Source organism: Eulemur rufifrons, chromosome 20 (genome assembly GCF_041146395.1).
Source record: "Eulemur rufifrons isolate Redbay chromosome 20, OSU_ERuf_1, whole genome shotgun sequence".
Taxonomy (NCBI): domain Eukaryota; kingdom Metazoa; phylum Chordata; class Mammalia; order Primates; family Lemuridae; genus Eulemur; species Eulemur rufifrons.
In genome coordinates, this window is record NC_091002.1 from 43,418,299 (window position 1) to 43,425,000 (window position 6,702).

The following is a 6,702-nucleotide window of genomic DNA, read 5'->3' on the forward strand; positions in this document are numbered from 1 at the left end:
TAGTGGTACAGCTCTTTCAGAATTTGTCTAGCAGGTTTTTCGGTCCTCACTGGAAGACCCCCTAAAAAAATAAAAATTAAAAAAAAAAATTTTTTTTAAAGGAAAAAATATATAAAGAATAAATTAAAGAGTGTATGGCATTTTTGAAAAGCAAAAGCTGATGCAGGCTTTTATTAACCATTGGACATACTTTAAAAACCTTGACAGCACTAGGTAAGTGCTGTGGTCAGAAACTCTTCACCCTTTCTTTTGCCCTTCTCACCTTTGAGCCAGAGGTGCTGAAATTCATTCCAGTGTTTACTGATCACTTAGTTGTGTGCCAGTGACTGTGCCGTGGAACTGTTAATACTCATAAAATGGACACAAAACTACAGGTCTGCAGTTTTGCTGGGAGTGGCCTTGGGAGACTAAGATGGAATGAAACATGAAATCTGGCTTCAAGACTCTCTTCAGAAGAAAGAACACTTTACTCATAGAGGAGTGGCGGTGGGAGTGATAATTAGGAGAAATTAACCTTTGTTAGAAGCTCTCTGTGTGCCAGGCATTGAACTAATTGCTTTGCATGAATCATACATTTAATCATCAGAAAAACCTATAGTATAGTTGCTATTCAAGTGCAGTCACCTACAGGTGCATTGTAGGTGCATTTAATCTACCTTAATTCTGCTAGTTGTGTGGGGAGAAAAAGACATGGGCCATTGTGTGCACGGTTGCAGGTAAGAGGTGAGGCATACCGACACTTTCTGGTCTTGAGCTCTGTCCAGTTTCTGCTTGTTATACTACGATAATTGAAAGGATGTGCAAGGGTAATTTTTGACCATACTTGATTTTTCCCTCTATGCACTGGCTTTTAGAACTAACTCCTTTGAAAACAAAGGCTTAGAGGGGGTTAGTGCTTCTATAGCAGAGTCACACACCTGGAAGAGCAGATTCAACCACTGTGGGGACCCAGACTCTTTGATCCTAATACGTTTTCTAAATTTAATGTCACTGTGTTGTATTTCTTCGACGCAGGTTCATGCTCTGAGCACTTTACTGCATCGTTTATTATCTGTTACATAAATCGTTGCTTCCAAAGAGCACAGAGCTGAGCAAACATTAGGATAGATGCTAAAGATTGTAGTAAAGTATGTTTCTTGGGAGGCCTTTTAAGTTACAACAGATTTTAGTCTGACTGACTTGGATGTGTTGGATGCTCTGTTTGGAGACAGGGGAAAGAAATCTGGAAGTTAATTCCAAACCCAAGATTCTGTGACTATTGCATTGTTTCCCAAACTTTCTTGATCACAGAAAACACTTGCTAAAAAACGCACACAAAAAGATAACCACACAAACAAAAATACATGGTTCCTGGCACATAGTAGGTGTTCCATAAATATCTGTTGAATAAATGATCCAAATAAAATAATTGCAAATTAAAGAACAAAATGTAAGATCAGATTTTTGTGAATAACTCCCCAAAACTGTATATGTGTATATATAGTTATATATATATATACATACACACATACACATACATATACATACACACACACCCATACTTTTTAATATATAGTTTTTGTAGCCACAGGTAAATTCTTCTTCTTCTTTTTTTTTTTTTTTTTTTTTTTGAGACAGAGTCTCACTCTGTTGCCCAGGCTAGAGTGCCATGGTCTCAGCCTAGCTCACAGCAACCTCAAACTCCTGGGTTCAAGCAGTCCTCCTGCCTCAGCCTCCCTAGCAGCTGGGACTACAGGCACGCACCACCATGCCTGGCTAATTTTTTCTATATATTCTTAGTTGTCTGGTTAATTTCTTTCTATTTTTAGTAGAGATGGGGTGGGTCTCAGGTGGATCTCAAACTTCTCACCTCAAGCGATCCTCCAGTCTCGGCCTCCCAGAGTGCTGGGATTATAGGCGGGAGCCACCGTGCCCAGCCCACAGGTAAGTTCTTAAAAGGTATTTAACAAATTGTTTAAAGTAGTTTTTCAATGCCATGTATGAAAACTTGTAAAAAAATAAAAATAAAATAAAAAGAAAGTAATTTTTCTTTGGGGAAACTACTACTGGTTTTTTGCTCTTAAGGTGATTAAATTTTAATAATTTAGAAATAACACAATAGCTTTAATAGCTAATTTTAATAATCTAATATTTAATAATTTGATAATTATAATGATGTGATAAACTTAACAATTATAATAACTTGAAAAATTAAGCACTGAGAGTAAGAGCGATGGTCTCTTTTCTGTAACGATCGACCATTAATTTTCTTTCTCAAAAATAAATTGGAGGCTGGGCACAGTGGCTCATGCCTGTAATTCTAGCACATTGGGAGGTCGAGGAAGGAGGATCGCTTGAGGCCAGGAGTTTGAGACCCACCTGAGCAAGAGCGAGACTCCATCTCTACAAAAAATAGAAAAAAACTAGCCAGGTGTAGTGGCATGTGCCTGTAGTCCCAGCTACTGAGGAGGCTGAGGCAGGAGGATTGCTGGAGCCCAGGAGTTTGAGGTTGCAGTGAGCTATGATCATGCCACTGCACTCTAGCCCGAGACCCTGTCTCAAAATAAATAAATAAATAAATAAACTGGAGAAGTGGTCATCGAATGCCTTCCTGACACAAGGCTCAGTGCTAGGTATTCCTGGGGCTCAAAGAAGCCCACGCCTGCCCTGGAGGCACTTAGGGTATGACCTAGGACATATGCTGTCCCTATGTGAAATCTTGACAATATGAGATGGAAATTGCAGCTCAAGATGACAACAGAAGGTAAGTCGGGATTACTGCAGTGAGAGATGGGGGGGAAGGTGTCCAGGTGGTCTGTAGAGAGAGGCCGGGAAGGCCAGCAGGGGAGACAAGGATTAAAAAAGGCTTAGTCCAATAATCCAATAGAGACATGAGCAAAGGTTCCCAGGGCGGGAAATCTGAGCAGCCCTTAGACATACGAAAAGATGCTCATTCTCACCGCAGGAGAGAAAGACAAATGGAAACCATGAGGTTGTATCATTTTCCATTTGCAACTGCACGGCAGAGAAAACACAAATGTTGATATATCCTGTGGGAGCGAGGCTGTGGAAACAGGCAGGCTCCCCGTGCAGCAGGTGTGACTGTCAACTAACACAGTCTCCTGCGAGAGTAACTTGGCAGTGAAGCCAAAATGAAACATGCACATACCCTCGGACCCAGGAATTCCAATCCGTGGACTTACCCTCCAGGGTGCTTGCATGTGGTCAAAATGGCATGTGCACAAAGCTAGTCACTGAAGCATGCTTTGTAAGACCAAAACACTGGGGTGGGGGGAAAACAAACTAAATGTCCATTAAAAGGGGGAATGTTTCAGTCAGTCGCAGTAGAGCCGCACAATGCAATATTCTATGGCCAAGTTAAAAAAAAAAAAAAAAGGCTAACATTTATGGAATGTGCCAGGCATTATTTTATTTCAAGTCTTTACTCCCTTAACTCTCTCAACAACCCTCTAAAGTCGGTTTTTAGGTATATTGTCACCGTCACATCACAGATGAGGAAACTGAGGTACAGAAAAATGTAACTTGCCTAATATTATACAACTATAACTAGCAGGATTAGTGTTAAGCAAAAAAAAAAATCAAGGTATAGAACAGTGTGTATAGCACACTCCCATTGGTGTAAAAAAGAGAGTACGAATTAAAATGCATGTATATGTACGTATATTGAGATATGTATGTGTATGTGCATGTGTACAGATACGTATGTATGTGCATATATGCTTTTTTGTTGAGAATATCTCTGGAAAGAGACAGGAGAACCTGAGAGTCTATGAACTGTGGCTGCCTCTGGGGATGGAAACTCAGTTCGCAGAAGACAAGGGGAGGAGTAAGATTTCCTTTATACCAGATAGAATTCTGTACCTGCTAAACTTTTGTGCTATGTATAATGTGACATATGCTTAATAATTTTAAATCTTTAATTTAAAAACATTTCAAAATGGCAGGGGAGGGAGCGCGAGGTCCATCTTCCAGGCTCCCTCTTAATTTGCATTGTCCAATATGGCAGCCGCCAGTGACGTGTGGCCGCTGGGCATGTGAAATGTTACTGGTGTGGACTGGGATATACTGTTAGTGCAATAGATACACTAGATTTCAAAGACTTAGTAAGAAAAAAATGTAAAATATCAAATTCATCATTTTTATATTGATTACATGTTCAAAGGAAAATATTTTGGATATATTGGGTTAAATAAAGTATGTATTATTAAAATTAATTCCACCTCTTTTTACCTTTTTTTAAAAAAAACTATTAGAAAGTTTAAAATTACTCCTGTGACTCATTTCTATTAGGCAGTGCTGGGTCGTCTGGACCCTCCGTAAGGCCTACTAATAATACAAATGATGCAGTGATCTATATTTAAAAAGCACATTTCCAAAGAGCATCTCCTTTTTTCTTTTTCTTTTCTTCTTCTTTTTTTTTTTTAGAGATAGGGTCTTGCTCTGTCACCCAGGATGGAGTGCAGTGGCATGATCATAGCTCACCGCAGCTTCAAACTCCTGGGCTCAAGCAATCCTCCCACCTGGGCCTCCCAGAGTGCTAGGATTATAGGTGTGAACCATGGTGCCCGGCCAAAACTAGTGTTCTTATCATAAGAAAAAGAGACACCAGAGCTCACTCTCTCTTTTTATCTGCATGCAGAGAAAGAGCCAAGTGAGGACACAATGAGAAGGTGCCATCCGCAAGCCAAGAAGTGAGGCCCCACCAGAAACCAACCTTGATCTTGGACTTCCAGCCCCCAGAACTGCGAGAAAATCCATCTGTGTTGTTTAAGGAACCCAGTCTGGGGTATTCTGTTATGACAGCCTCAGTTGACTAATATAGCAAAAAAAATAAATAAATAAATAAAATAATAATACACACCCTGAGGGAGGAACACACCTTGAACAGGCCTCTTGCCAGGTGTGTCTCCATTTTCTAGGGAGAGTAACGTGGTAAATAGCCAAGCAGGGTTTTGAGCCCAGCAAGTTGACTTCCAAAGCCTGTGTCCTTAACCATCAGTATAGAGGGGACTCGCTCATGCCCTCCGACTCTCTACAATAATGTGCCTTATTTAAGGTTTAAGGCAGTTCCATTTCTCACTCTGTCAAGGGAGCCAGGAGAAGAAAACACCATGAATATCCCCTTATCAGGATGTTTTCAGATACACGTAGCAATGAGTGGACTAAATTTTGCTCCATAAGCCCATCTTTTACTTCACTGAACAAGAATCCAGAGTTGGCAGTTCCAGGACGGCTTCAGGAGATCACCAAGACCATTGAGAAACCAACCTTCCCATCCTTCCATCTCATCATCCTGTTGTGTTGGCTTGGTCCCTGTGCGAGGGTCCTCATGGTCACAGGATGGCTGCAGCACCTCCATCACATCCTCCCACAACAAAGTCAAAGGCAGGAGAATGGGCATCTATCCCTGAGCATCCTTCTCTATCGGGGAGGAAAACCTGTCTGCAAAGTCCCCTAGCAGCTTTCCCCATTTATCCTTGTGGCCAGAACTGGGTTACATGCTCACTTCTAGAACAATCTCTGGCAAAAAGGCTCTCAGATCAGTGGGAAGGTGGTGGGAGTTTCCTTTCCTTAAGTACCCACTTCCAGACACCTGAACAAAATTCAAGATCTGATAGCAAGGAAGAAAGGGGAAATGGCATTTGGGTAGGTGGGCAAGAACGTCGGGCACAACTCGTTTCGGGAAACCCTCACTCGTGAAGCTGGACAACTTCTGTTCACTTCAGAAATCCCTGGCCCTCCTGCTGCGCTGCTCTGTGTCCTCAAGTGGCCTTAACATTACCTTGCTCCTGCCAATGAGTTAAGCTGAGATGCTAAACTGCAAGGTGTCGTTCTTCCATTACAAAAATAGTCCTGGGAGTGAGAACCTCCAATTATAGATAGTGCAATTAGCAAGACCAGCAGGGTACATTTTAACTAGTAATCCAATTGGGGTTACTAAAGATGAAAACAGATAAATTGGAAGAAGCTTAGCTTGACAAAGAAAAAGGCATGAAATCAATTTGCATGTAAATTGCTCCCAGTCAGAACCTCCCAGAAGGTGAGAGTTGCACAGAATGCTCACCTTTCTTTTGGGCTAAAAATCTTCCTGACACTACCCTGTCTATTTATTTTTCAAACAGGGTCTCACTCTATTGCCCAGGCTGGAGTGTGGTGGTGCAATCATAACTCACTGCAACCTCAAACTCCTGGGCTCAAGTGATCCTCCCACCTTGGCCTCCCACATGCTAGGATTACAGGTGTGAGCCACCATGCCTGGCCTAGAAAAAACATTGTTTTAATAAGTCAGAAAAAATAATTGCAGGATTAAACTTAAGAGAAAAGGACTATAAATGAATATACAAAATCAGAATTGCTTCATATACAGTAAAATTTAACAGGCCATGTTGTTAGTTTTCTATTATAATTTTTAAATATAGAAAATTCTATTATTATTCATCCTATTTCTTGAGTCATTTATTATTTTAAATGATAAATCCATATATTTTGTTCATAGAAAAGTTTAAGACAATATAGCAAATAAAAATTTGAGTAGAAACTTAAAATCATGCTTACATTCTACAACCTCCATATTATTTTAATAATACTTTTTTCCTTACACAATTAATAATCAGCTCATATTTACCGATTGCATATTTTAAAAAAATCTAACTCGTGCTACTAGTTTGACAAGTATTACGCCACACTAGAAGCAAAAAGAAT

General features: G+C 40.4%; 1 non-coding gene across 1 annotated transcript; it reads left to right on the forward strand.

The window, feature by feature from the left end:
• On the forward strand, positions 1-62 carry LOC138401301 (U7 small nuclear RNA). Its single transcript, XR_011236461.1, has one exon. It is a non-coding gene; the product is annotated as a U7 small nuclear RNA (small nuclear RNA).
• The last annotated feature ends 6,640 nt before the right edge of the window (positions 63-6,702 follow it).